Consider the following 7,559-nt stretch of genomic DNA (forward strand, 5'->3'; position numbering starts at 1 on the left):
AGCGGGAGATGTAGAGTTAACCAGCAATACAGAGCCAAACAGAAAGAGGTCACTGGGCAGGAATGACAGATTTTCACAGCCTGCTGGAAATCGCACTGGACCCTTGTCTCATTTCTAGGAACAGGTTCATATAGACACAAACTCCTTTCTCTTTGTAGACAGCTTTGGGCCCACTCTAGAGCAAGGCCTGTTTCCTGGGAAACCATGGAAACCCCCCATAGAGCTGGCAGTGACTCTGTGATATGAACAGGGTTCAACAGCTTTCAAAGCAGTAGCATTTAAACTGCACTGCTTCTTCCCTTGGAAGAGATTAGCATACACACAAGCGAAATGACATATTTTATCATGCTAATACGACGAGCCTAGGCATAGGTCAACGCTTGATTCTTAGACAGACCTAAATCTACTTTACGGTTTTGCAAATAATAACAGGAAACTGCTCGTTGGAAACCTTAAATGACAACGTGTACACGTTTTAAACAATAGGTCCTATTGGTCAATGTTTGTCCTGTATACGAAAAACGTAACTACGAAAAGCAAAGCAAAGTGCAAAAGCTAACGATTATGTCGAAAATTACCTTGTAAGTAGGTTACGTTTAAGGAGACAAGTCCATGGCTGACGGAAGCCCTTGGGGAGTCAAAATGGGGCTTGACAACTTCATCGACACGCTCGTTTCGCCAAATCTGCTCATTCTATTACCCGTCTGTCCTTGCAAAGCTAGGCAGCATTTCCCCTAGCTGAGCTTTCCCCGAGGCCCTGTCTCCTTTCACACACACACCGCATCCTCCTCCCAGCTACGCCTGACTCACTGTACTCACCCACTGGGAGGAGGGATCTTTACACTACACTACACACACAGCTCTTTCACTATGCTTACTCACTGAGCTTCACGTACATACTATACAGACAGTTGTAAAACCAGGCTAATAAGAAGACCATCATCCTTCACGCACACCTTGCCTGTTGGGTGCACACAAAACCTATTCTTAGAAATGGACTTCTTTACTACAGTCTGAAGATCTCAGACTGTCTACAATCATCCTATATACACATTAATATAAGAAAACAATGTCAAAGAACTATACTATCAGGCTAGCTCCATAAGTGCAACATGCCAGGACATGCAGCTGACAATGAACCATAATCCATCTTTCGGAGTTTAGAGAAGTTGGACTAGTGACAGATGATTTTCTAACTGGTTGCTATGGGTTACTACACTATGCACATTGTCGATTGCCTTATATAAAGGCTTCAATGGAGGCCCAACATGATACATGTTACCAAATCGGGCATTGTAAAAAACAGTTTGGCACATATCAAGCAATAAATATTATTTAAAATGATACATCGATTTTATTTTGTTTTGCTTGTTCTTCCTAGGGATGATGATTAGACTGTGCTTGAAATATAATCCATGTTACTGCATATATTTGTATTGTATTTTTAATATTCTTCCCAAGGATAATGATTAGAATTTTTTAAAGCTACAGTAAACCGTACTTGGATATAATTGATGTTACAGTATGTTTGGATTATATTTTTATTTTTCTTCCTATCGATAATGGTTACACTTTTTTAAAGCTACAGTAAACCCTACTTGTATATAATTGATTTTACAGTATGTTTGTGTTATATTTTTCGTTTTTTTCCTATTGATAATGGTTAGACTTTTTTAAAGCTACAGTAAACCGTACTTGTATATAATTGATTTTACAGTATGTTTGGATTATATTTTTATTTTTCTTCCTATTGTTAATGATTTGATTTTTTTAAAGCTACAGTAAACCGGACTTGGATATAATTGATTTTACAGTATGTTTGGATTCTATTTTTATTTTTCTTCCTATTGATAATGGTTAGACTTTTTTAAAACTACAGTAAACCCTACTTGTATATATTTTTATTTTTATTCCTATTGATAATGATTCAAATTTTTTAAAGCTACAGTAAACCGTACTCGAATATAATTGATATTACAGTATGTTTGTATTCTATTTTTATTTTTCTTCCTATTGATAATGGTTAGACTTTTTTTTAAAGCTACAGTAAACGCTATTTGTATATAATTGATTTTACAGTATGTTTGTATTCTATTTTTATTTTTCTTCCTATTGATAATGGTTAGAATTTTTTAAAGTTACAGTAAAGACTGTTTTGTTTTTTTAATGAAGGTGTGCTCACTCCATTGCAGATATTACATACATGCAGAAGGGCCATTTTAGTATGGGTATGTGCAGAAAAAAGTATGGTGGGAGGCAGAATGTGCAGGAAAGAAAGAAGTGCAAAGGGGGATGATGGCAGGGTGTGTGCAGCAGAGGAGTGTGAAAGGGTATGATGGGGGGCAGAATGTGCAGGAGATGATTTTGCAGGGATTCAATAATGGGAAATGTGTGCAGGAGAGAAGTGTGAAAGGGTATGATGGGGGGCAGTATGTGCAAGAGATGAGTTTGCTGGGATTCAACAATGGAAAATGTGTGCAGGAAAGAAGTGTGAAAGGGTATGGTGGGGGGCAGTATATACAAGAAATGAGTTTGCAGGGATTTAATGATGGGAAATGTGTACAGGAGAGAGGTGTGGAGGGTATGGAAGTGGGTAATATGTGCAAAGGAGGAATGAAAAGGGTATGATACTGGGCAATGTGTCAAAGATATTAGTTCAGAGGGTATGACAGTGGGAAATACAGAGAGAATTCCCTAAAAATGAGGCAGAGAGAATGTGGAGAAGGTCTGCTTAGTTACCTTAGTAACCAGCTTCTAATTTCAGTTTATTCAGTTCAACTTTGAAAATGAAAAATAAGAACTGATTGGTTGCACAACTGCTCCAGATTTTGTTTTCTTCAGTCTTAATAAATCCCCCCCTATATGCAGGAAAGGAGTGTGCAAGGTATGATAGTGAGCAATATGTCAGGAAAGGCGTGCAGAGGGCATGACAGTGGGCAATATGTGCAGAAGAGTAGTGTTTAGTGTATGTCAATGAGCAATGTATGCCGGACAAGAATGCCAAAGGATATGATACTGGGCAGCATGTGTAAGAGGGGAGTGTGCAGGGTATGATGATAGATAATGCATGCAAGTTGGGAATGCCAAAGGTTGTGATAGCAGTCAGTATGTGAATGAGAGGAGTGTGCAAGGTATAATGATGGGAAATATGTGCAGGCTGGGAATGCCAGATGGTATGATTGAGGGTAGTATGTGCAGGAGAAGCATGTACAGGATATGATGATGTGCAAGCTAGGAAAGCCAAAGGGTATAATTGTGGAAATTATGTGCAGCAGAGGAGTACAGATGGTATTGTGGAGGGCTGCATGTGCAGGAGAGGAGTTCAGAGGGTATGGCAAAGGGCAGGATGTCCAGGAGAGAAGTGTGCATGTTACAGTAATGGGAAATATGTGCAGGCTGGGAATGCCAGAGGGTATTATTGAGGGTAGTATGTGCAGGAATATGATAATGGGCAAAATGTGCAAGCTGGGAAAGCCAGAGGGTATAATAGTGGACATTATGTGCAGCAGAGGAGTACAGATGGTATTGTAGAGGGCTGTATGTGCAGGAGAGGAGTGCAGAGGGTATGGCAGAGGGCAGGATGTGCAGGGCACAGAGATGGGGAATATGTGCAGGCTGGGAATGCCAGAGGGTATGGCAGAGGACAATGTGTGCAGGAGAGGAGTGTAGGGGGTATGGGAGAGTGCATTTTATGCAGGAGAGGAGTGTGGAGGGTATGGCAGAGAGCACTATGCGTAAGAGAGGAATGCAGAGTGTATGGCAGAGGGCAGTATGTGCTGGTGAGCAGTGCAGAGGATATGGCAGAGGGCATTTTATGCCGGAGAGGAGTGCAGAGTGTATGGCAGAGGGCAGTTTGTGCAGAAGAGTGTGAAGTATTACCTTTTTTAATGACACGTGACAATTAAAATGAAACATGCTTTCAAATTATTTATCTACGGTGTTTATAATTCTTTGATGTAGCAAGATAATGTCTTTACCCCACAGCACATTGCTCTGGATCATTCATAAATAAGCCCACTTGCCACCCCATCTAAAAAGTGTCTCAAGAGGGAGTGAGCAGGATCGTACTGTTCTCCAGGAGGGCAGGGTGGAAGCACTCAATCCAGCATTGTGGGGTGGAGCAATCAGTTTTCCTAATGCTCCAGGCAGGCCTTTTTATCAACCGGAGACATTAGGCCCTTAGTTGAAAAAAGGGACTCCTGACTTCTAATCTCTGACATATAAGTAACCGGTGTTCGTGTTTCCCTCATCACACACTGAACAACACACAGCAATGTCCTCCATAGCAGAAACTGTTGGCAGTTGTTAAGATAACTCTGGGAATTTGGGCCTACCAACACAGCTGTACATGATCAGTCATGCCGAGTTTACGGAATAACAGAACGCTCTTGGCTCATACTCTATAAAACGACTATCCTAAACACGATACAAAACTTGTTTTTCCCTATACGATCTCGGCTGAAGGATACGCTCCTCGTCAATAACGAAAAGCCTCTTCGTTTACGGAGTGAAGGTTTCCGTTCAGATAAAAAGCTCTAGTAAAAATATAAAGCCAGCTGCATTAAATATTTAAGCTTGTTGTGTTTATGAATTAATAAACTCTTCTAGATTCGGCTTTGCGTTGCCAGCGGCCAGGGACAATGAAATGACCCCGATATTAAATATAATAGCAGCGATGAAGGAGGCTTTCCTCAGTAATCTGGCACCAGGTGGTCTCCATACAGGAGAAGCAGACTGATAGATCAGACGGCAGGAGGAGGGGATTTGACAGAGGTGACAGAAACGTGCAGTCTCCTCTCTCGTACACATACACATGTAGGCTTTCCCCTTGCAGACTGTTTTCAGCACCCAATGGGGGGAAGCAGTGACTGCAAGATCTTTTCCCCTAGCTACTAGGCAGCGGTAAACCGGCGTATAGCTTCACACGGGCACCTACGGATTCATCCAGCTTGGGAAGGGTTAAAGTACACTGACAGGCCCATCAACATCCACAGAAAGAATACACGGCATTACCTAATCGGGGCTAATAGCTTGTCCAACCAACAATTCTGAATCAATGTAGGAGACCGAGGGAAGGGGAAAGGGGGGGGTAAGGAGAAGAAGAAAAAAAAAAGAATATGTCTGTACCTCCGGATGATTACACTTTGCTGATGCTTCTTCGCTTTCGGGGCATGCAAAGCAGGAAGGGAAAGCCCAGCCTCTGATCTCTGTACTGTATATAAATATCCACGAGAATACGTGTGCATGTATATATATGTCTTGTCTGATGGCTGATTTCCACGACCGACAAAGAACAGCGAAAGAAAGATAAAATGGACTTACTGTAAAGTGCAGTAGGGAGCTTGTTAGCTGAAGAGGGTGTCAGAGCTGTTGCTTTTTTTTTTTTTTTTTTTTTTGGGGGGTTTTTTTTTTTTTTTTACTTTGCCCCCCCTCTTGTCTTGCTGTAAGACAGGTCTTGTGTGTCTCTTCTACTGTAGTAGAAATGATGTCTGCAGTAGAGCTCTCTCCCTCTCTCTTCTGTATGTAAATGTGTTATAGAAGCCAAATATGGAGCAGTTGGCTGCCTCTGCAACAGCTCAAGGATCCTACTTCATGCAAAAGGGAGGAAGGGGGGGGGGGGAGTGTGTGGAGGCAAGGCAACACTTTGGCAGACAGCCAAAGCAGCCACACAGATTATTGCATACGCACAACAGAGCTGGGGCGGTCTCGTTTAACCCTTTCCTCATCACGCGTCGCTAGTCCGGCATGCATCTGTTTCAGTTGCATGCCTTGTTGCATAGCGTCGACTGTTTGCTAGAAATCCCGTGACATGGTTTGTTTATTCTACTCTACAATTATTGATTTTCCAAATGAAGACGGGGGGGGGGGGGGGGGGGTAAAAAAAGAAAAAAAAAGTTGAAATGTAAAAGTAAGTTTGTGAAGTGCATGCATTTGATTACAGCAGGGTGTGTGCTTCTGTTGGAAAGAGAAAGGGGAGGAGGAGAGTCATAGAGTAGGAATTGTGAGCACAGCCAAGCTCAATGTCCACAGGGATGAATTGTGCGGACTTGCGTGTCAACGTCATTTAGGAAATCGCTGGGAGTTTTAACTCTTTTGCTGACACGTAGGAGGAGCTGATTTAAAGATGCAGTTATCTACAATTTAAGGCCTGGTTCACATCTATGCATTTATTTTTGTGCTTTTTGCATTTTTTGCACTACAGAACATCATAATCCATAGGGAACCATGTTAAAGTGATTGTAAAGGTTCCGTTTTTTTTTGTTTTTTTTAAATAAACATGTCATACTTACCTCTTCTGTGCAGTTGGTTATGCACAGAGTGGCCCCGATCCTCCTCTTCTGGGGTCCCTCCATGGCGCTCCTGGCTCCTCCTCTTCTCGAGTGCCCCGCTGGAGAAGTGCTCTTCGCCGGGACACCCATGCTGGCCTGCTCCCATATCCTGCTTAAAGCGGAGGTCCGCCGAAAAGAAAATATTAAAAGCCAGCAGCTACAAATACTGCCCGCGATGTCGGCATCTGTCCGTTGGGTCTCGGCTGGGAATCACGAAGTGAAGCCGTGCTGCTTCACTTCCTGGTTGCCTACTGCGCATGCGTGATTCGCTCTGCACGTCCTCACTGGTCCCTGCTGTGTTCTGGGACCTGGGTATCTCCCGCGGTGATCTATACCAGCAAGTGGGAGCAGATACCTGTATTAGAGAGGTATCTGCTCCCTCTTTCTCCTAAAAGGTGGCAAATGTGACACCGGAGGGGGGGAGGATTCCAAAAAGTGGAAGTTCCATTTTTGGGTGGAACTCCACTGTAAGGTTGCCACGTCATCCCTTTAATCCAGGATATACATTAATTACACAGGTTCTGTGGCTGATTAAGATGGTAATTAAACTCACTTGGTGCCTTATCTGCATTAAATCAGCCTCAGATTGTAATTAATATGTGTCCTGGATTAAAGGGATGATGTGGCAACCCTAGTCCTGCTGCTGCGTCTGTTGACACAGACAGCAGGACTCGGCTCCGCCCCCCCGGCGCCCACGTCTTTGGATTTGATTGACAGCAGTGGGAGCCAATGGCTGCTCTGCTATCAATCTATCCAATCAGGACATGAGACACCGGCCAGAGCTGATATGCTCCTTTCCGTCGTGGGAATTAAAGGGGCTCAGTTAAGTATAAGGGTGGCTTGGGGGCGCTGCTGCAGCAAAGAAGGTTTTTCACCTTATTGCATAGAATGCATTAAGGTGAAAAACGGTGAGGACACTATAAACCAGCTGGAGCTGGTGTGCTTATTCCTGTCGTGGGAATTACAGGGCTCAGGTAAGTATAAGGGGGGCTTGGGGGTGCTACTGCAGTAAAGAAAGTGTTTCACCTTATTGCATAGAATGCATTAAAGTGAAAAACGGTGAGGACACAAGACACAGGCTGGAGCTGGTGTGCTCGTTCCCGTCGTGGGAATTACGGAGCTCATGTAAATATAAGGGGGGCTCGGGGGCGCTGCTGCAGCAAAGAAGGTTTTTCACCTTATTGCATAGAATGCATTAAAGTGAAAAACAGTGAGGACACAAGACACCGG

The 7,559-nt window shown here is 43.3% G+C and overlaps 1 protein-coding gene across 4 annotated transcripts in view; it reads right to left on the bottom strand.

The window, feature by feature from the left end:
* Positions 1–5,622, bottom strand: part of ATXN1 (ataxin 1) — a 432,593-nt gene extending 426,971 nt beyond the window's left edge. For 2 of the 4 annotated variants that reach the window (XM_077492231.1, XM_077492234.1), the window contains exon 1: positions 5,128–5,622. The gene's annotated coding sequence lies outside the window, so the exon portion shown is untranslated. Of the gene's footprint in view, positions 1–578; positions 903–5,127 lie in introns of those variants that run through there. The other 2 variants (XM_077492233.1, XM_077492232.1) reach the window with 2 other exon arrangements.
* Between the last annotated feature and the right edge of the window lie 1,937 nt (positions 5,623–7,559).

This window comes from Lithobates pipiens, unplaced genomic scaffold (genome assembly GCF_037356315.1).
Source record: "Lithobates pipiens isolate NorthernLeopardFrog02 unplaced genomic scaffold, aLitPip1_a1.2 Scaffold_19, whole genome shotgun sequence".
Lineage (NCBI taxonomy): Eukaryota > Metazoa > Chordata > Amphibia > Anura > Ranidae > Lithobates > Lithobates pipiens.